Genomic DNA, 21146 nt, shown 5'->3' with positions numbered 1-21146 from the left:
TTGTTTAATATTTTTTTCCAAATTTTAATGGGCTCTAGCCCATGGTCGAAAATGCCCAAAAAATCGAAAATGAAATTTCTAAGAAACTGAGTATTCAAAGCGATTCTAGGCAGCGTCACAAATCGATGGCTGTATAGTGTTCTCCGAAATTCGAATAATTGAAGGAGATACTGCATTTTCGGAGTAAAATTTTTGTTTAATATTTTTTCGAAATTTTGATGGGATATAGCCCATGGTCGAAAATGCACAAAAAATCGAAAATGAAATTTCTAAGAAACTGAGTATTCAAAGCGATTCTAGGCAGCGTCACGAATTGATAGCTGTAAAGTATGCTCCGAAATTCGTATAACTGAAGGAGATACTGCATTTTCGGAGTAAAATTTTTTTTTAATATTTTTTCGAAATTTTGATGGGCTATAGCCCATGGTCGAAAATGCACAAAAAATCGAAAATGAAATTTCTAAGAAACTGAGTATTCAAAGCGATTCTAGGCAGCGTCACGAATTGATAGCTGTAAAGTATGCTCCGAAATTCGAATAAATGAGGGAGATACTGCATTTTCGGAGTAAAATTTTTGTTTAATATTTTTTCGAAATTTTGATGGGCTATAGCCCATGGTTGAAAATGCTCAAAAAATCGAAAATAAAATTTCTAAGAAACTGAGTATTCAAAGCGATTCTAGGCAGCGTCACGAATTGATAGCTGTATAGTATGCTCTGAAATTCGAATAATTGAGGGAGATACTGCATTTTCGGAGTAAAATTTTTGTTTAATATTTTTTCGAAATTTTGATGGGCTATAGCCCATGGTCGAAAATGCTCAAAAAATCGAAAATGAAATTTCTAAGAAACTGAGTATTCAAAGCGATTCTAGGCAGCGTCACAAATCGATGGCTGTATAGTATGCTCCGAAATTCGAATAATTGAAGGAGATACTGCATTTTCGGAGTAAAATTTTTGTTTAATATTTTTTCGAAATTTTGATGGGCTATAGCCCATGGTCGAAAATGCACAAAAAATCGAAAATGAAATTTCTAAGAAACTGAGTATTCAAAGCGATTCTAGGCAGCGTCACGAATTGATAGCTGTAAAGTATGCTCCGAAATTCGTATAACTGAAGGAGATACTGCATTTTCGGAGTAAAATTTTTTTTTAATATTTTTTCGAAATTTTGATAGGCTATAGCCCATGGTCGAAAATGCACAAAAAATCGAAAATGAAATTTCTAAGAAACTGAGTATTCAAAGCGATTCTAGGCAGCGTCACGAATTGATAGCTGTATAGTATGCTCCGAAATTCGAATAAATGAGGGAGATACTGCATTTTCGGAGTAAAATTTTTGTTTAATATTTTTTCAAAATGTTAATGGGCTATAGTCATGGTCGAAAATGCACAAAAAATCGAAAATGAAATTTCTAAGAAACTGAGTATTCAAAGCGATTCTAGGCAGCGTCACAAATTGATGGCTGCATAGTGTGCTCCGAAATTCGAATAATTGAAGGAGATACTGCATTTTCGGAGTAAAATTTTTGTTTAATATTTTTTCGAAATTTTAATGGGCTATAGTCCATGGTCAAAAATGCACAAAAAACCGAAAATGAAATTTCTAAGAAACTGAGTATTCAAAGCGATTCTAGGCAGCGTCACAACTCGATGGCTGTATAGTGTGCTCCGAAATTCGAATAATTGAAGGAGATACTGCATTTTCGGAGTAAAATTTTTGTTTAATATTTTTTCGAAATTTTCATGGGCTATAGCCCATGGTCGAAAATGCACAAAAAATCGAAAATGAAATTTCTAAGAAACTGAGTATTCAAAGCGATTCTAGGCAGCGTCACGAATTGATAGCTGTATAGTATGCTCCGAAATTCGAATAAATGAGGGAGATACTGCATTTTCGGAGTAAAATTTTTGTTTAATATTTTTTCAAAATGTTAATGGGCTATAGTCATGGTCGAAAATGCACAAAAAATCGAAAATGAAATTTCTAAGAAACTGAGTATTCAAAGCGATTCTAGGCAGCGTCACAAATTGATGGCTGCATAGTGTGCTCCGAAATTCGAATAATTGAAGGAGATACTGCATTTTCGGAGTAAAATTTTTGTTTAATATTTTTTCGAAATTTTAATGGGCTATAGTCCATGGTCAAAAATGCACAAAAAACCGAAAATGAAATTTCTAAGAAACTGAGTATTCAAAGCGATTCTAGGCAGCGTCACAACTCGATGGCTGTATAGTGTGCTCCGAAATTCGAATAATTGAAGGAGATACTGCATTTTCGGAGTAAAATTTTTGTTTAATATTTTTTCAAAATTTTAATGGGCTATAGCCCATGGTCGAAAATGCGCAAAAAATCGAAAATGCACAAAAAATCGAAAATGAAATTTCTAAGAAACTGAGTATTCAAAGCGATTCTAGGCAGCGTCACAAATCGATGGCTGTATAGTATGCTCCGAAATTCGAATAATTGAAGGAGATACTGCATTTTCGGAGTAAAATTTTTGTTTAATATTTTTTCGAAATTTTGATGGGCTATAGCCCATGGTCGAAAATGCACAAAAAATCGAAAATGAAATTTCTAAGAAACTGAGTATTCAAAGCGATTCTAGGCAGCGTCACGAATTGATAGCTGTAAAGTATGCTCCGAAATTCGTATAACTGAAGGAGATACTGCATTTTCGGAGTAAAATTTTTTTTTAATATTTTTTCGAAATTTTGATAGGCTATAGCCCATGGTCGAAAATGCACAAAAAATCGAAAATGAAATTTCTAAGAAACTGAGTATTCAAAGCGATTCTAGGCAGCGTCACGAATTGATAGCTGTATAGTATGCTCCGAAATTCGAATAAATGAGGGAGATACTGCATTTTCGGAGTAAAATTTTTGTTTAATATTTTTTCGAATTTTTCATGGGCTATAGCCCATGGTCGAAAATGCACAAAAAATCGAAAATGAAATTTCTAAGAAACTGAGTATTCAAAGCGATTCTAGGCAGCGTCACAAATTGATGGCTGCATAGTGTGCTCCGAAATTCGAATAATTGAAGGAGATACTGCATTTTCGGAGTAAAATTTTTGTTTAATATTTTTTCGAAATTTTAATGGGCTATAGTCCATGGTCAAAAATGCACAAAAAACCGAAAATGAAATTTCTAAGAAACTGAGTATTCAAAGCGATTCTAGGCAGCGTCACAAATCGATGGCTGTATAGTGTGCTCCGAAATTCGAATAATTGAAGGAGATACTGCATTTTCGGAGTAAAATTTTTGTTTAATATTTTTTCGAAATTTTGATGGGCTATAGCCCATGGTCGAAAATGCGCAAAAAATCGAAAATGAAATTTTTAAGAAACTGAGTATCTAAAGCGATTCTAGGCAGCGTCACAAATTTATAGCTGTATAGTATGCTCCGAAATTCGTATAACTGAAGGAGATACAGCAAAATTTTTTGTTTAACATTTTTTCCAAATATTAATGGGCTATAGCCCATGGTCGAAAATGCACAAAAAATCGAAAATGAAATTTCTAAGAAACTGAGTATCTAAAGCGATTCTAGGCAGCGTCACGAATTGATAGCTGTATAGAATGATCCGAAAATCGTATAACTGAAGGAGATACAGCAAAATTTTTTGTTTAACATTTTTTCCAAATATTAATGGGCTATAGCCCATGGTCGAAAATGCACAAAAAATCGAAAATGAAATTTCTAAGAAACTGAGTATCTAAAGCGATTCTAGGCAGCGTCACGAATTGATAGCTGTATAGTATGCTCCGAAATTCGTATAACTGAAGGAGATACAGCATTTTCGGAGTAAAATTTTTGTTTAATATTTTTTCGAAATTTTGATGGGCTATAGCCCATGGTCGAAAATGCACAAGAAATCGAAAATGAAATTTCTAAGAAACTGAGTATTCAAAGCGATTCTAGGCAGCGTCACAAATCGATGGCTGTATAGTGTGCTCCGAAATTCGAATAATTGAAGGAGATTCTGCATTTTCGGAGTAAAATTTTTGTTTAATATTTTTTCGAAATTTTAATGGTCTATAGCCCATGGTCGAAAATGCACAAAAAATCGAAAATGAAATTTTTAAGAAACTGAGTATCTAAAGCGATTCTAGGCAGCGTCACGAATTGATAGCGAATATGCACAAAAAATCGAAAATGAAATTTCTAAGAAACTGAGTATTCAAAGCGATTCTAGGCAGCGTCACGAATTGATAGCTGTATAGTATGCTCCGAAATTCGTATAACTGAAGGAGATACTGCATTTTCGGGGTAAAATTTTTGTTTAATATTTTTTCAAAATTTTAATGGGCTTTAGCCCATGGTCGAAAATGCACAAAAAATCGAAAATTAAATTTCTAAGAAACTGAGTATTCCAAGCGATTTTAGGCAGCGGTACGAATTGATAGCTGTAAAGTATGCTCCGAAATTCGTATAACTGAAGTAGATACAGCATTTTCGGAGTAAAATTTTTGTTTAATATTTTTTCAAAATTTTGATGGGCTATAGCCCATGGTCAAAAATGCACAAGAAATCGAAAATGAAATTTCTAAGAAACTGAGTATTCAAAGCGATTCTAGGCAGCGTCACGAATTGATAGCTGTATAGTATGCTCCGAAATTCGTATAACTGAAGGAGATACTGAATTTTCGGAGTAAAATTTTTGTTTAATATTTTTTCGAAATTTTGATGGGCTATAGCCCATGGTCGAAAATGCACAAGAAATCGAAAATGAAATTTCTAAGAAACTGAGTATCTAAAGCGATTCTAGGCAGCGTCACAAATCGATGGCTGTATAGTGTGCTCCGAAATACGAATAATTGAAGGAGATACTGCATTTTCGGAGTAAAATTTTTGTTTAATATTTTTTCAAAATTTTAATGGTCTATAGCCCATGGTCGAAAATGCACAAAAAATCGAAAATGAAATTTCTAAGAAACTGAGTATCTAAAGCGATTCTAGACAGCGTCACAAATCGATGGCTGTATAGTGTTCTCCGAAATTCGAATAATTGAAGGAGATACTGCATTTTCGGAGTAAAATTTTTGTTTAATATTTTTTCAAAATTTTAATGGGCTATAGCCCATGGTCGAAAATGCACAAAAAATCGAAAATGAAATTTCTAAGAAACTGAGTATTCAAAGCGATTCTAGGCAGCGTCACGAATTGATAGCTGTAAAGTATGCTCCGAAATTCGTATAACTGAAGGAGATACTGCATTTTCGGAGTAAAATTTTTTTTTAATATTTTTTCGAAATTTTGATGGGCTGTAGCCCATGGTCGAAAATGCACAAAAAATCGAAAATGAAATTTCTAAGAAACTGAGTATTCAAAGCGATTCTAGGCAGCGTCACGAATTGATAGCTGTATAGTATGCTCCGAAATTCGAATAAATGAGGGAGATACTGCATGAAGGATATACAGCATTTTCGGAGTAAAATTTTTGTTTAATATTTTTTCGAAATTTTGATGGGCTATAGCCCATGGTCGAAAATGCACAAGAAATCGAAAATAAAACTTCTAAGAAACTGAGTATTCAAAGCGATTCTAGGCAGCGTCACGAATTGATAGCTGTATAGTATGCTCCGAAATTCGAATAATTGAAGGAGATACTGCATTTTCGGAGTAAAATTTTTGTTTAATATTTTTTTCCAAATTTTAATGGGCTCTAGCCCATGGTCGAAAATGCTCAAAAAATCGAAAATGAAATTTCTAAGAAACTGAGTATTCAAAGCGATTCTAGGCAGCGTCACAAATCGATGGCTGTATAGTGTTCTCCGAAATTCGAATAATTGAAGGAGATACTGCATTTTCGGAGTAAAATTTTTGTTTAATATTTTTTCGAAATTTTGATGGGCTATAGCCCATGGTCGAAAATGCACAAAAAATCGAAAATGAAATTTCTTAGAAACTGAGTATTCAAAGCGATTCTAGGCAGCGTCACGAATTGATAGCCGTATAGTATGCTCCGAAATTCGAATAAATGAGGGAGATACTGCATTTTCGGAGTAAAATTTTTGTTTAATATTTTTTCAAAATTTTAATGGGCTATAGCCCATGGTCGAAAATGCACAAAAAATCGAAAATGAAATTTCTAAGAAATTGAGTATTCAAAGCGATTCTAGGCAGCGTCACAAATCGATGGCTGCATTGTGTGCTCCGAAATTCGAATAATTGAAGGAGATACTGCATTTTCGGAGTAAAATTTTTGTTTAATATTTTTTCAAAATTTTGATGGGCTATAGCCCATGGTCGAAAATGCGCAAAAAATCGAAAATGAAATTTTTAAAAAACTGAGTATTCAAAGCGATTCTAGGCAGCGTCACAAATTGATAGCTGTATAGTATGCTCCGAAATTCGTATAACTGAAGGAGATACAGCATTTTCGGAGTAAAATTTTTGTTTAATATTTTTTCAAAATTTTGATGGGCTATAGCCCATGGTCGAAAATGCACAAACAATCGAAAATGAAAATTTTAAGAAACTGAGTATCTAAAGCGACTCTAGGCAGCGTCACGAATTGATAGCTGTATAGTATGCTCCGAAATTCGTATAACTGAAGGAGATACAGCAAAATTTTTTTTTTAACATTTTTTCCAAATATTAATGGGCTATAGCCCATGGTCGAATATGCACAAAAAATCGAAAATGAAATTTCTAAGAAACTGAGTATCTAAAGCGATTCTAGGCAGCGTCACGAATTGATAGCTGTAAAGTATGCTCCGAAATTCGTATAACTGAAGTAGATACAGCATTTTCGGAGTAAAATTTTTGTTTAATATTTTTTCAAAATTTTGATGGGCTATAGCCCATGGTCAAAAATGCACAAGAAATCGAAAATGAAATTTCTAAAAAACTGAGTATCTAAAGCGATTCTAGGCAGCGTCACGAATTGATAGCTGTAAAGTATGCTCCGAAATTCGTATAACTGAAGTAGATACAGCATTTTCGGAGTAAAATTTTTGTTTAATATTTTTTCAAAATTTTGATGGGCTATAGCCCATGGTCAAAAATGCACAAGAAATCGAAAATGAAATTTCTAAGAAACTGAGTATTCAAAGCGATTCTAGGCAGCGTCACGAATTGATAGCTGTATAGTATGCTCCGAAATTCCTATAACTGAAGGAGATACTGCATTTTCGGAGTAAAATTTTTGTTTAATATTTTTTCAAAATTTTAATGGGCTTTAGCCCATGGTCGAAAATGCACAAAAAATCGAAAATGAAATTTCTAAGAAATTGAGTATTCAAAGCGATTCTAGGCAGCGTCACAAATCGATGGCTGTATAGTGTGCTCCGAAATACGAATAATTGAAGGAGATACTGCATTTCCGGAGTAAAATTTTTGTTTAATATTTTTTCGAAATTTTGATGGGCTATAGCCCATGGTCGAAAATGCTCAAAAAATCGAAAATGAAATTTCTAAGAAACTGAGTATTCAAAGCGATTCTAGGCAGCGTCACAAATCGATGGCTGTATAGTGTTCTCCGAAATTCGAATAATTGAGGGAGATACAGCATTTTCGGAGTAAAATTTTTGTTTAATATTTTTTCGAAATTTTGATGGCCCATGGTCGAAAATGCTCAAAAAATCGAAAATGAAATTTCTAAGAAACTGAGTATTCAAAGCGATTCTAGGCAGCGTCACGAATTGATAGCTGTATAGTATGCTCCGAAATTCGTATAAATGAAGGAGATACAGCAACATTTTTTGTTTAACATTTTTTCCAAATATTAATGGGCTATAGCCCAAGGTCGAAAATGCACAAAAAATCAAAAATGAAATTTCTAAGAAACTGAGTATTCAAAGCGATTCTAGGCAGCGTCACAAATCGATGGCTGTATAGTGTTCTCCGAAATTCGAATAATTGAGGGAGATACAGCATTTTCGGAGTAAAATTTTTGTTTAATATTTTTTCGAAATTTTAATGGGCTATAGCCCATGGTCGAAAATGCTCAAAAAATCGAAAATGAAATTTCTAAGAAACTGAGTATTCAAAGCGATTCTAGGCAGCGTCACAAATCGATGGCTGTATAGTGTGCTCCGAAATTCGAATAATTAAAGGAGATACTGCATTTTCGGAGTAAAATTTTTGTTTAATATTTTTTCGAAATTTTGATGGGCTATAGCCCATGGTCGAAAATGCACAAATATCGAAATTTAAATTTCTAAGAAACTGAGTATCTAAAGCGATTCTAGGCAGCGTCACGAATTGATAGATGTAAAGTATGCTCCGAAATTCGAATAATTGAAGGAGATACTGCATTTTCGGAGTAAAATTTTTAGTTTAACATTCTTTCCAAATATTAATGGGCTATAGCCCATGGTCGAATATGCACAAAAAATCGAAAATGAAATTTCCAAGAAACTGAGTATCTAAAGCGATTCTAGGCAGCGTCACGAATTGATAGCTGTATAGTATGCTCCGAAATTCGTATAACTGAAGGAGATACAGCAAAATTTTTTGTTTAACATTTTTTCCAAATATTAATGGGCTATAGCCCTTGGTCGAATATGCACAAAAAATCGAAAATGAAATTTCTAAGAAACTGAGTATCTAAAACGATTCTAGGCAGCGTCACGAATTGATAGCTGTATAGTATGCTCCGAAATTCGAATAATTGAAAGAGATACTGCATTTTCGGAGTAAAATTTTTGTTTAAGATTTTTTCGAAATTTTGATGGGCTATAGCCCATGGTCGAAAATGCACAAAAAATCGAAAATGAAATTTCTAAGAAACTGAGTATCTAAAGCGATTCTAGGCAGCGTCACGAATTGATAGCTGTATAGTATGCTCCGAAATTCGTATAACTGAAGGAGATACTGCATTTCCGGAGTAAAATTTTTGTTTAATATTTTTTCAAAATTTTAATGGGCTATAGCCCATGGTCGAAAATGCACAAAAAACCGAAAATGAAATTTCTAAGAAACTGAGTATTTAAACCGATTCTAGGCAGCGTCTCGAATTGATAGCTGTATAGTATGCTCCGAAATTCGTATAACTGAAGGAGATACTGAATTTTCGGGGCAAAATTTTTGTTTAATATTTTTTCAAAATTTGGCTATAGCCCATGGTCGAAAATGCACAAAAAATCTAAAATTAAATTTCTAAGAAACTGAGTATTCAAAGCGATTCTAGGCAGCGTCACAAATCGATGGCTGTATAGTGTGCTCCGAAATTCGAATAACTGAAGGAGATACTGCATTTTCGGAGTAAAATTTTTGTTGAATATTTTTTCCAAATATTAATGGGCTATAGCCCAAGGTCGAAAATGCTCAAAAAATCAAAAATGAAATTTCTAAGAAACTGAGTATTCAAAGCGATTCTAGGCAGCGTCACAAATCGATGGCTGTATAGTGTTCTCCGAAATTCGAATAATTGAGGGAGATACAGCATTTTCGGAGTAAAATTTTTGTTTAATATTTTTTCGAAATTTTGATGGGCTATAGCCCATGGTCGAAAATGCTCAAAAAATCGAAAATGAAATTTCTAAGAAACTGAGTATTCAAAGCGATTCTAGGCAGCGTCACAAATCGATGGCTGTATAGTGTGCTCCGAAATTCGAATAATTAAAGGAGATACTGCATTTTCGGAGTAAAATTTTTGTTTAATATTTTTTCGAAATTTTGATGGGCTATAGCCCATGGTCGAAAATGCACAAATATCGAAATTTAAATTTCTAAGAAACTGAGTATCTAAAGCGATTCTAGGCAGCGTCACGAATTGATAGATGTAAAGTATGCTCCGAAAATCGAATAATTGAAGGAGATACTGCATTTTCGGAGTAAAATTTTTAGTTTAACATTCTTTCCAAATATTAATGGGCTATAGCCCATGGTCGAATATGCACAAAAAATCGAAAATGAAATTTCCAAGAAACTGAGTATCTAAAGCGATTCTAGGCAGCGTCACGAATTGATAGCTGTATAGTATGCTCCGAAATTCGTATAACTGAAGGAGATACAGCATTTTCGGAGTAAAATTTTTGTTTAATATTTTTTCGAAATTTTGATGGGCTATAGCCCATGGCCGAAAATGCACAAACAATCGAAAATGAAATTTCTAAGAAACTGAGTATTCACAGCGATTCTAGGCAGCGTCACGAATTGATAGCTATATAGTATGCTCCGAAATTCGTATAACTGAAGGAGATACAGCAAAATTTTTTGTTTAACATTTTTTCCAAATATTAATGGGCTATAGCCCTTGGTCGAATATGCACAAAAAATCGAAAATGAAATTTCTAAGAAACTGAGTATCTAAAGCGATTCTAGGCAGCGTCACGAATTGATAGCTGTATAGTATGCTCCGAAATTCGAATAATTGAAAGAGATACTGCATTTTCGGAGTAAAATTTTTGTTTAAGATTTTTTCGAAATTTTGATGGGCTATAGCCCATGGTCAAAAATGCACAAAAAATCGAAAATGAAATTTCTAAGAAACTGAGTATTCAAAGCGATTCTAGGCAGCGTCACAAATCGATGGCTGTATAGTGTGCTCCGAAATTCGAATAATTGAAGGAGATACTGCATTTTCGGAATAAAATTTTTGTTTAATATTTTTTCAAAATTTTAATGGGCTATAGCCCATGGTCGAAAATGCACAAAAAATCGAAAATGAAATTTCTAAGAAACTGAGTATCTAAAGCGATTCTAGGCAGCGTCACGAATTGATAGCTGTATAGTATGCTCCGAAATTCGTATAACTGAAGGAGATACTGCATTTCCGGAGTAAAATTTTTGTTTAATATTTTTTCAAAATTTTAATGGGCTATAGCCCATGGTCGAAAATGCACAAAAAACCGAAAATGAAATTTCTAAGAAACTGAGTATTTAAAGCGATTCTAGGCAGCGTCTCGAATTGATAGCTGTATAGTATGCTCCGAAATTCGTATAACTGAAGGAGATACTGAATTTTCGGGGTAAAATTTTTGTTTAATATTTTTTCAAAATTTGGCTATAGCCCATGGTCGAAAATGCACAAAAAATCTAAAATTAAATTTCTAAGAAACTGAGTATTCAAAGCGATTCTAGGCAGCGTCACAAATCGATGGCTGTATAGTGTGCTCCGAAATTCGAATAACTGAAGGAGATACTGCATTTTCGGAGTAAAATTTTTGTTGAATATTTTTTCGAAATTTTGATGGGCTATAGCCCATGGTCGAAAATGCACAAAAAATCGAAAATGAAATTTCTAAGAAACTGAGTATTCAAAGCTATTTTAGGCAGCGTCACAAATCGATGGCTGTATAGTGTGCTCCGAAATTCGAATAACTGAAGGAGATACAGCATTTTCAGGGTAAAATTTTTGTTTAATATTTTTTCAAAATTTTAATGGGCTATAGCCCATGGTCAAAAATGCACAAAAAATCGAAAATGAAATTTCTAAGAAACTGAGTATCTAAAGCGATTCTAGGCAGCGTCACGAATTGATAGCTGTATAGTATGCTCCGAAATTCGTATAACTGAAGGAGATACTGCATTTTCGGAGTAAAATTTTTGTTTAATATTTTTTCAAAATTTTAATGGGCTATAGCCCATGGTCGAAAATGCACAAAAAATCGAAAATGAAATTTCTAAGAAACTGAGTATTCAAAGCTATTTTAGGCAGCGTCACAAATCGATGGCTGTATAGTGTGCTCCGAAATTCGAATAACTGAAGGAGATACAGCATTTTCAGGGTAAAATTTTTGTTTAATATTTTTTCAAAATTTTAAAGGGCTATAGCCCATGGTCAAAAATGCACAAAAAATCGAAAATGAAATTTCTAAGAAACTGAGTATTCAAAGCGATTCTAGGCAGCTTCACGAATTGATAGTTGTATAGAATGCTCCGAAATTCGTATAACTGAAGGAGATACAGCAAAATTTTTTGTTTAACATTTTTTCCAAATATTAATGGGCTATAGCCCATCGTCGAATATGCACAAAAAATCGAAAATGAAATTTCTAAGCAACTGAGTATCTAAAGCGATTCTAAGCAGCGTCACGAATTGATAGTTATATAGTATGCTCCGAAATTCGTATAACTGAAGGAGATACTGCATTTTCGGAGTAAAATTTTTGTTTAATATTTTTTTAAAATTTTAATGGGCTATAGCCCATGGTCAAAAATGCACAAAAAATCGAAAATGAAATTTCTAAGAAACTGAGTATCTAAAGCGATTCTAGGCAGCGTCACGAATTGATAGCTGTATAGTATGCTCCGAAATTCGTATAACAGAAGGAGATACTGCATTTTCGGAGTAAAATTTTTGTTTAATATTTTTTCGAAATTTTGATGGGCTATAGCCCATGGTCGAAAATGCACAAAAAACCGAAAATGAAATTTCTTAGAAACTGAGTATTCAAAGCGATTCTAGGCAGCGTCACAAGTCGATGGCTGTATAGTGTGCTCCGAAATTCGTATAACTGAAGGAGATACAGCATTTTCGGAGTAAAATTTTTGTTTAATATTTTTTCGAAATTTTGATGGGCTATAGCCCATGGTCGAAAATACACAAAAAATCGAAAATGAAATTTCTAAGAAACTGAGTATTTAATGCATCAAAAATCGATGGCTGTATAGTATGCTCCGAAATTCGTATAACTGAAGGAGATACAGCATTTTCGGAGTAAAATTTTTGTTTAATACTTTTTCGAAATTTTGATGGTCGAAAATGCACAAAAAAACGAAAATGAAATTTCTAAGAAACTGAGTATTCAAAGCGATTCTAGGCAGCGTCACGAATTGATAGCTGTATAGAATGCTCCGAAATTCGTATAACTGAAGGAAATACAGCAAAATTTTTAGTTTAACAATTTTTCCAAATATTAATGGGTCGAATATGCACAAAAAATCGAAAATGAAATTTCCAAGAAACTGAGTATCTAAAGCGATTCTAGGCAGCGTCACGAATTGATAGCTGTATAGTATGCTCCGAAATTCGTATAACTGAAGGAGATACTGCATTTTCGGAGTAAAATTTTTGTTTAATATTTTTTCGAAATTTTGATGGGCTATAGCCCATGGTCGAAAATGCACAAACAATCGAAAATGAAATTTCTAAGAAACTGAGTATTCACAGCGATTCTAGGCAGCGTCACGAATTGATAGCTATATAGTATGCTCCGAAATTCGTATAACTGAAGGAGATACAGCATTTTCGGAGTAAAATTTTTGTTTAATATTTTTTCGAAATTTTGATGGTCGAAAATGCACAAAAAATCGAAAATGAAATTTCTAAGAAACTGAGTATTCAAAGCGATTCTAGGCAGCGTCACAAATCGTGGCTGTATAGTGTGCTCCGAAATTCGAATAATTGAGGGAGATACTGCATTTTCGGAGTAAAATTTTTGTTTAATATTTTTTCAAAATTTTAATGGGATATAGCCCATGTTCGAAAATGCACAAAAAATCGAAAATGAAATTTCTAAGAAACTGAGTATCTAAAGCGATTCTAGGCAGCGTCACGAATTGATAGCTGTATAGTATGCTCCGAAATTCGAATAATTGAAGGAGATACTGCATTTTCGGCGTAAAATTTTTGTTTAATATTTTTTCGAAATTTTGATGGGCTATAGCCCATGGTCGAATATGAACAAAAAATCAAAAATGAAATTTCTAAGAAACTGAGTATTTAAAGCGATTCTAGGCAGCGTCTCGAACTGATAGCTGTATAGTATGCTCCGAAATTCGTATAACTGAAGGAGATACTGCATTTTCGGAGTAAAATTTTTGTTTAATATTTTTTCGAAATTTTGATGGTCGAAAATGCACAAAAAATCGAAAATGAAATTTCTAAGAAACTAAGTATTCAAAGCGATTCTAGGCAGCGTCACGAATTGATAGCTGTATAGTATGCTCCGAAATTCGAATAATTGAAGGAGATACAGCATTTTCGGAGTAAAATTTTTGCTTAATATTTTCTCCAAATTTTAATGAGCTATAGCCCATGGTCGAAAATGCACAAAAAATCGAAAATGAAATTTCTAAAAAACTGAGTATTTAAAGCATCACAAATCGATGGCTGTATAGTGTGCTCCGAAATTCGAATAATTGAAAGAGATACTGCATTTTCGGAGTAAAATTTTTGTTTAATATTTTTTTCAAATTTTAATGGTCGAAAATGCACAAAAAATCGAAAATGAAATTTCTAAGAAACTGAGTATTCAAAGCGATTCTAGGCGGCGTCACAAATCGATGGCTGTATAGTATGCTCCGAAATTCGTATAACTGAAGGAGATACTGCATTTTCGGAGTAAAATTTTTGTTTAATATTTTTTCGAAATTTTGATGGGCTATAGCCCATGGTCGAAAATGCACAAAAAATCGAAAATGAAATTTCTACGAAACTGAGTATTCAAAGCGATTCTAGGCAGCGTCACGAATTGATGGCTGTATAGTATGTTCCGAAATTCGAATAATTGAGGGAGATACTGCATTTTCGGAGTAAAATTTTTGTTTAATATTTTTTCAAAATTTTAATGGGCTATAGCCCATGGTCGAAAATGCACAAAAAATCTAAAATGAAATTTCTAAGAAAATGAGTATTCAAAGCGATTCTATGGGCTATAGCCCATGGTGGAAAATGCACATATAATCGAAAATGAAATTTCTAAAAAAATAGTATTTAAAGCGATTCTAGGCAGCGTCACGAATTGATAGCTGTATAGTATGCTCCGAAATTCGTATAACTGAAGGAGATACAGCAAAATTTTTTGTTTAATATTTTTTCAAAATTTTAATGGGCTATAGCCCATGGTCGAAAATGCACAAAAAAATCGAAAATAAAATTTCTAAGAAAATGAGTTTTCCAAACAATCCTACGTAGCGTCACGAATCGATGGCTATATAGTGAGCTCCAAAACTCGAATAATTGAAGAAGATATTGCATTTTCGGAGTAAAATTTTTGTTTAATATTTTTCGAAATTTGAATGGGCTGTAGCCTATGGTCGAAAAATTATTATTTCAAGCGTTTCTACGCAGCGTCTAGCTGTTTAGTGTTCTCCGAATTTCGAATAACTGAAATCACAAATCGATGGATGTATAGTGCGCTCCGAAATTCGAATAATTGAAGGAGGGAGATACAGCATTTTCGGAGTAACATTTTTGTTTAATATTTTTTCCAAATTTTAATGGGCTATAGCCTATGGTCGTACAATGCATAAAAAGTCGAAAGTGACATTTCTAAGAAAATGAGCATTCAAAGAGATTCTAGACACCGTCAAGAAACGAGTACTCTATAGTGTGCTCCGAAATTCGAATAGTTAAAGAAGATACAGAATTTTCGGGAAAGTATTTGTTTAATATTTTTCCAAATTCTTAATGCACAAAAAAACAAAAGTGAAATTTCTAATAAAATGATTATTCCAAACTATACATTTTGTCACGGGCACAGTAGTGGTGCAAAGTTCAGTTTATGTTTTTTTATTAAATTTCATTTGTATATTTAATGATTCTTCAGTGGCAGCACCGATCGATATAATATTTTGTTTATTGGGATCAAAAGGAAAAAAAATGAAGTGCATGCGTTTCTCTCCTTAAAGCGTAGGATGGTCTTGTGGCCACCCAAAGCAGTGGCGAAGAATTGACGTCCCGTTTCATGGGACTCCCAAATTATCGATCTATTCCTGAGCATATGGTCATACCCTTAAAGCCCGGTCCACCCGGTATTGAGTCTGCTGATAATAGCAGACACTGTCTGCAGACCGTTAGTATTTATTTTACTGCTTTTGCAACTGCAGTTCTGCTGTCATAGCAAAATGTTTGTAATTTCAGATCAGCAGTCCGCCTACTAAAAAGTATATTGTTTGCTAAAAATATCTACTACTACTATTTTTGGTTGTAAAGGGGAGAGTAAAATAAAATGCACCGAGAAAAAATTGTCTACTGATATTAGCAAACACTGTCTGCTGACATTTAAAATGTTAAACTTTTAAATGAATCCATCCAAAATGTTTGAACTTCTAAACAACGATTGAGGCGTTTGCTATATATTGGGTTGCCTAAAAAGTAATTGCCATTTTGTTCGATAACCTTTTGCCATCTTCCTGGCAAATTTAGTATTCCACGCTCATAGAACTTCTGGCCTTTATCTGCAAAAAACTGAACCAAGTGCGATTTCATAGCCTCATCATTGCCGAAGGTTTTACCATTTAAGGAGTTCTGCAAAGATCAAAATAAATGGAAGTCTGATGGTGCAAGGTCAGGGCTATATGGTGGATGCATCAGAAGTTCCCAGCCAAGCTCACTCAGTTTTTGGCGAGTGACCAAAGATGTGTGCGGTCTAGCGTTGTCCTGGTGGAATATGACACCTTTACGATTGACCAATTCTGGTCGCTTCTCCTTGATGGCTGTATTCAATTTGTCCAATTGTTGACAGTAAACATCCGAATTAATCGATTGGTTCCTTGGAAACAGCTCAAAATATACCACACCCTTCCAATCCCACCAAACAAACAGCATAACCTTCTTTTGGTGGATATCAGACTTTGAAGTGGTTTGAGCCATGGCCATGCTTGGACCATGATCGTTTTCGACTAACGTTGTTGTAAACAATCCATTTTTCATCTCCAGTTATGATTCGTTTTAAAAACGGATCGAATTCATTGCGTTTAAGGTGCATATCACAAGCGTTGATTCGGTTTGTTAAATGAATTTCTTTCAATACATGTGGTACCCATATTGAAATTGACGCCAAACAAACAAATGTAAACAAAATTTCGCGCACTTTTTTTTTAAAGCAAGCTTAAAGTAACAGCTGATAACTGACAGAAGAAAGAATGCAATTACAGAGTCACAAGCCGTTGAAAAAATTTGTCAACGCCGACTATATTACTACTATATTACCGACAATTACTTTTTGGGCAACCCAATATTATTAAAAACATTGCCAATTTAATGCGTCAATTTTCTGTTTAAAAACGTAAATATATTAGTAGGTGGTCCGGGTCCCTCTTGGCGTTATTGGCAAATATTGTAAGTACCATTTGGTATCAATTTAATACCATATGAAGGAGTATATTAAGAATTGATGGCGTCACGTTTGTATTTTTGTCATCGCTGCAAAAGTCCTGTTTAGCTTTATACTTGTAATTAACAAACTGTTTTAATACGATTTGTGTGCGTAAAAACGTGTTCAAATACTCGAATAGGATTAGAACAAACTCTTTAGAAGTCATCTATGTTAACAACATGATAAAGTATCTTGTGAGGTTAACGGTGATGCGTAGATTTATTTATATGAAATCCAATTCTAGGAATCAATGGATATGGAATCAATTGCTGAATACAAAAAATCGTGTTTGATCATGGTATAAGATTATTTTATAGAATTATTAACAAAAATAATCAAAATAAAATAAGATTTAACATATTTTCAATGGTTTTTTATTTTGGTTCATTGGGATGTGGAATTAAAACCAAAAACAGATCGGTATTTGGTATTAAAAGCATTATCAGTTCGGCAATAAGGCTAGTACCAAATTTTATATTTCATCCATACCAATGCGGTATTGCCTTTGCTTTCAATACCATATGGTACTGGAATGAGCAAGTTTGGTATAAACTATTCTCTGGGTGTACCGTCCTTTTTCTATCGGAACACTTCTGGGATTCAAAGGATGTGGAATGAATTCCTGAATCCAATGAATCGAGATTGGTCACAGTGTATATTATTTTTCAAGAAATCAAATTGGAATTATTTTCAATGTTTTTTTTTTTTTTATTTTGGTTCATTAGGAGTGCAATATTGGTATTAAAACAATAACGTTTTGGTACTAAAATCAATAATAGTTTGGTATGAGCAGCAATACCAGATCGGCAATAAGCCTGGTACCAAGCGGTACCATTCGTTCTATAGTTCATCCATTCCGTGCGGTATTGGTTTGATACCATACGCTACTGTTTTACTATCAATACCGTACTGTACTGAAATGAGCACATTCGGTATCAATTTTTCTCTGGGTGTACAGTGTGCAAGATACAGGAATTTTACATTTTTTTTCTTGAAATTTTCACAAAGAATAGTTAAAAATATAAAAAGCAAAAATGTCAATGCCTATACCTTTACACCCAACGTTGTGACCATAGCTACCATATGGTCACAACTTTGGGTGTAGGTTCCTCATTAACGTACCCCCAATTTTCGGCATTGTTGCTCTGAAACCCACATTTTGCTTAAGATTTTGTAAGCAAATTTTCCTCGGCCTGGCGAAATCAATAGACGAATCGACCAATATTTTACCGTAGTTCCTGTTGGGGTGGACGATCTTTTTGCATGTTTGATGGTGACGACAACAGCACCATTTTGGAAAATGGTCTTTGATAATGCGGGATACATAATATCCAAAAGAATAGGGGTATTTTTTTTTTGTTTGTTTTTGGGTTTTATAGAGAAAGTGATAGAGAATAAAAGTTCGTTATTCATATTTGCAATAAAATATGATTTTCTACTTGGGTTTTAACATTCAGAAAAACACTAGTTAAAAGTCGGTTAGGATATACATATTTGTCTTACTACGAAAAAATGTACTCGACTTCCATGTGCTGGTATCTCGTTATAATGGTTATCTGTATATGGCTGGAGATCTCTCCTTGGAGGGGATTCCCCCGAATGTTCATCACAAACGGTTCGAGCAGTTGCTATTTGTTGGTATGTATGTGTTTGTGCAGTTGAGTGTGTGCAATATGTTGGGGGTTTGGCCAGGGATGATGATTTAAGTTAAATGGTACAAAACTATAAAAGTACTTTATTACTAACTTAAAGGTACTTTCGCAACGCCGGAAAAAGAAACTTTCTTTCCAAATATGTCCTATTTTCACGAAAATCAATATTTATCGATATCGATATTTAGAGATTATATTTCTCAAGTTTAGGAAAGTTTAAAATTCGCAAAAAAATGGGTATAAAAAAAACATGGACCTATTTGGCCCATTTACAATCCCAAACGACCTACACTAATAAAAAGTATTTGTGCAAAATTTCAAGCGCCTAGCTTTACTCCTTCGAAAGTTAGCGTGCTTTCGACAATTTTATTAAAATTTTACCATAAGTATTGAGGAAATGTCCTACTGAATGAAATCAGTATTTTTTTTTTGCTTCAAAATCAATTATCTAAAAAAAGTAATCACGAAAAAAATTTTCGAAAAGCTAACATAGAACCAGCCATAATCCCGATTTATTGCATTGCATTTCTCGACTTGTAGCTTTGAGAACTTGGCAAGCCTAGATTAGTACAACGAAATTGTTTTTCGCTGAATACTTACAACGGTTGATTCATTTATATTTGTCTTACTAACGATCGATACCAGTGCGCTTTAGTCGTTCATAAACTCGAGCCCAGTGCTAACACTGAGAAAATTACGGATATTTTTATTTTTATTCAAACCATGAGTCAAATGAGCAATCAAACAGTGCTTTTTAATATCAAATACTGTGATGTGTGTAAGTTCGGAATATCAGGAATCTTAATGGAAAGACCGAAACTTCTAGGTTTCTACACCTACAATTATGAGAACTATGCACCGGCACAGTATGTGAAATACTTTAAAGAACCACAGCCGCAGGATTATCCCTTAGATTTGAATGAGGGATATTCAACGTGCCGATTTAGAGAACCAAGCACAGTGGAGTCAAGATTGCATTTGCCATTACGATATGCCATGTCTTCGGTTGAAGTTAGTTCAACTAGTACATTGAATTACCACAAAAGGAGCGCCATATACACTGGGCGCCGCGTTCTAACAAAAATTATGCAGTGGTGCTACGAAAAAAAATTCGACTTCCATGTACTGGTATCCCGTTATAATGGTAATCTGTATATGGCTGGAGATCGCTCCTGGGAGGGAATTCCCTCGAATGTTCATCACAAACGGTTCGAGCAGTTGCTATTTGCTGGTATGTATGTGTTTGTGCAGTTGAGTGAGTGCATTATGTTGGGGGTTTGGTCAGGGATGATGATTTAAGTTAAAAGGTAAAAACTATAAAAGAACTTTATCACTAACTTAAAGGTACTTTCGCAACGCCGGAAAAAGAAACTTTCTTTCCAAATATGTCCTATTTTCACGAAAATCAATATTTATCGATATCGATATTTAGAGATTATATTTCTCAAGTTTGGGAAAGTTTAAAATTCGCAAAAAAATGGGTATAAAAAAAACATGGACCGATTTTGCCCATTTACAATCCCAATCGATCCACACTAATAAAAAGTATTTGTGCAAAATTTCAAGCGGCTAGCTTTACTTCTTCGAAAATTAGCGTGCTTTCGACAATTTTATTAAAATTTTACCATAAGTATTGAGGAAATGTCCTACTGAATGAAATCAGTATTTTTTTTTTGCTTCAAAATCAATTATCTAAAAAAAGTAATCACGAAAAAAATTTCCGAAAAGCTAACACAGTACCAGCCATAATCACGATTTATTGTATTGCATTTCCCGACTTGTAGCTTTGAGAACTTGGCAAGCATAGATAAGTACAATGAAATTGTTTTTCGCTGAATACTTACAACGGTTGATTCATTTATATTTGTCTTACTACGAAAAAAATTCGACTTCCATGTACTGGTATCCCGTTATAATGGTAATCTGTATATGGTTGGAGATCGCTCCTGGGAGGGAATTCCCCCGAATGTTCATCACAAACGGTTCGAGCAGTTGCTATTTGCTGGTATGTATGTGTTTGTGCAGTTGAGTGTGTGCAATATGTTGGGGGTTTGGTCAGGGATGATGATTTAAGTTAAATGGTACAAAACTATAAAAGTACTTTATTACTAACTTAAAGGTACTTTCGCAACGCCGGAAAAAGAAACTTTCTTTCCAAATATGTCCTATTTTCACGAAAATCAATATTTATCGATATCGATATTTAGAGATTATATTTCTCAAGTTTAGGAAAGTTTAAAATTCGCAAAAAATGGGTATAAAAAAACATGGACCGATTTGGCCCATTTACAATCCCAAACGACCTACACTAATAAAAAGTATTTGTGCAAAATTTCAAGCGCCTAGCTTTACTCCTTCGAAAGTTAGCGTGCTTTCGACAATTTTATTAAAATTCTACCATAAGTATTGAGGAAATGTCCTACTGAATGAAATCAGTATTTTTTTTTTTGCTTCAAAATCAATTATCTAAAAAAAGTAATCACGAAAAAAATTTTC

Source organism: Stomoxys calcitrans, chromosome 2, assembly GCF_963082655.1.
Source record: "Stomoxys calcitrans chromosome 2, idStoCalc2.1, whole genome shotgun sequence".
NCBI lineage: Eukaryota > Metazoa > Arthropoda > Insecta > Diptera > Muscidae > Stomoxys > Stomoxys calcitrans.
This window is presented reverse-complemented; position numbering follows the sequence as displayed.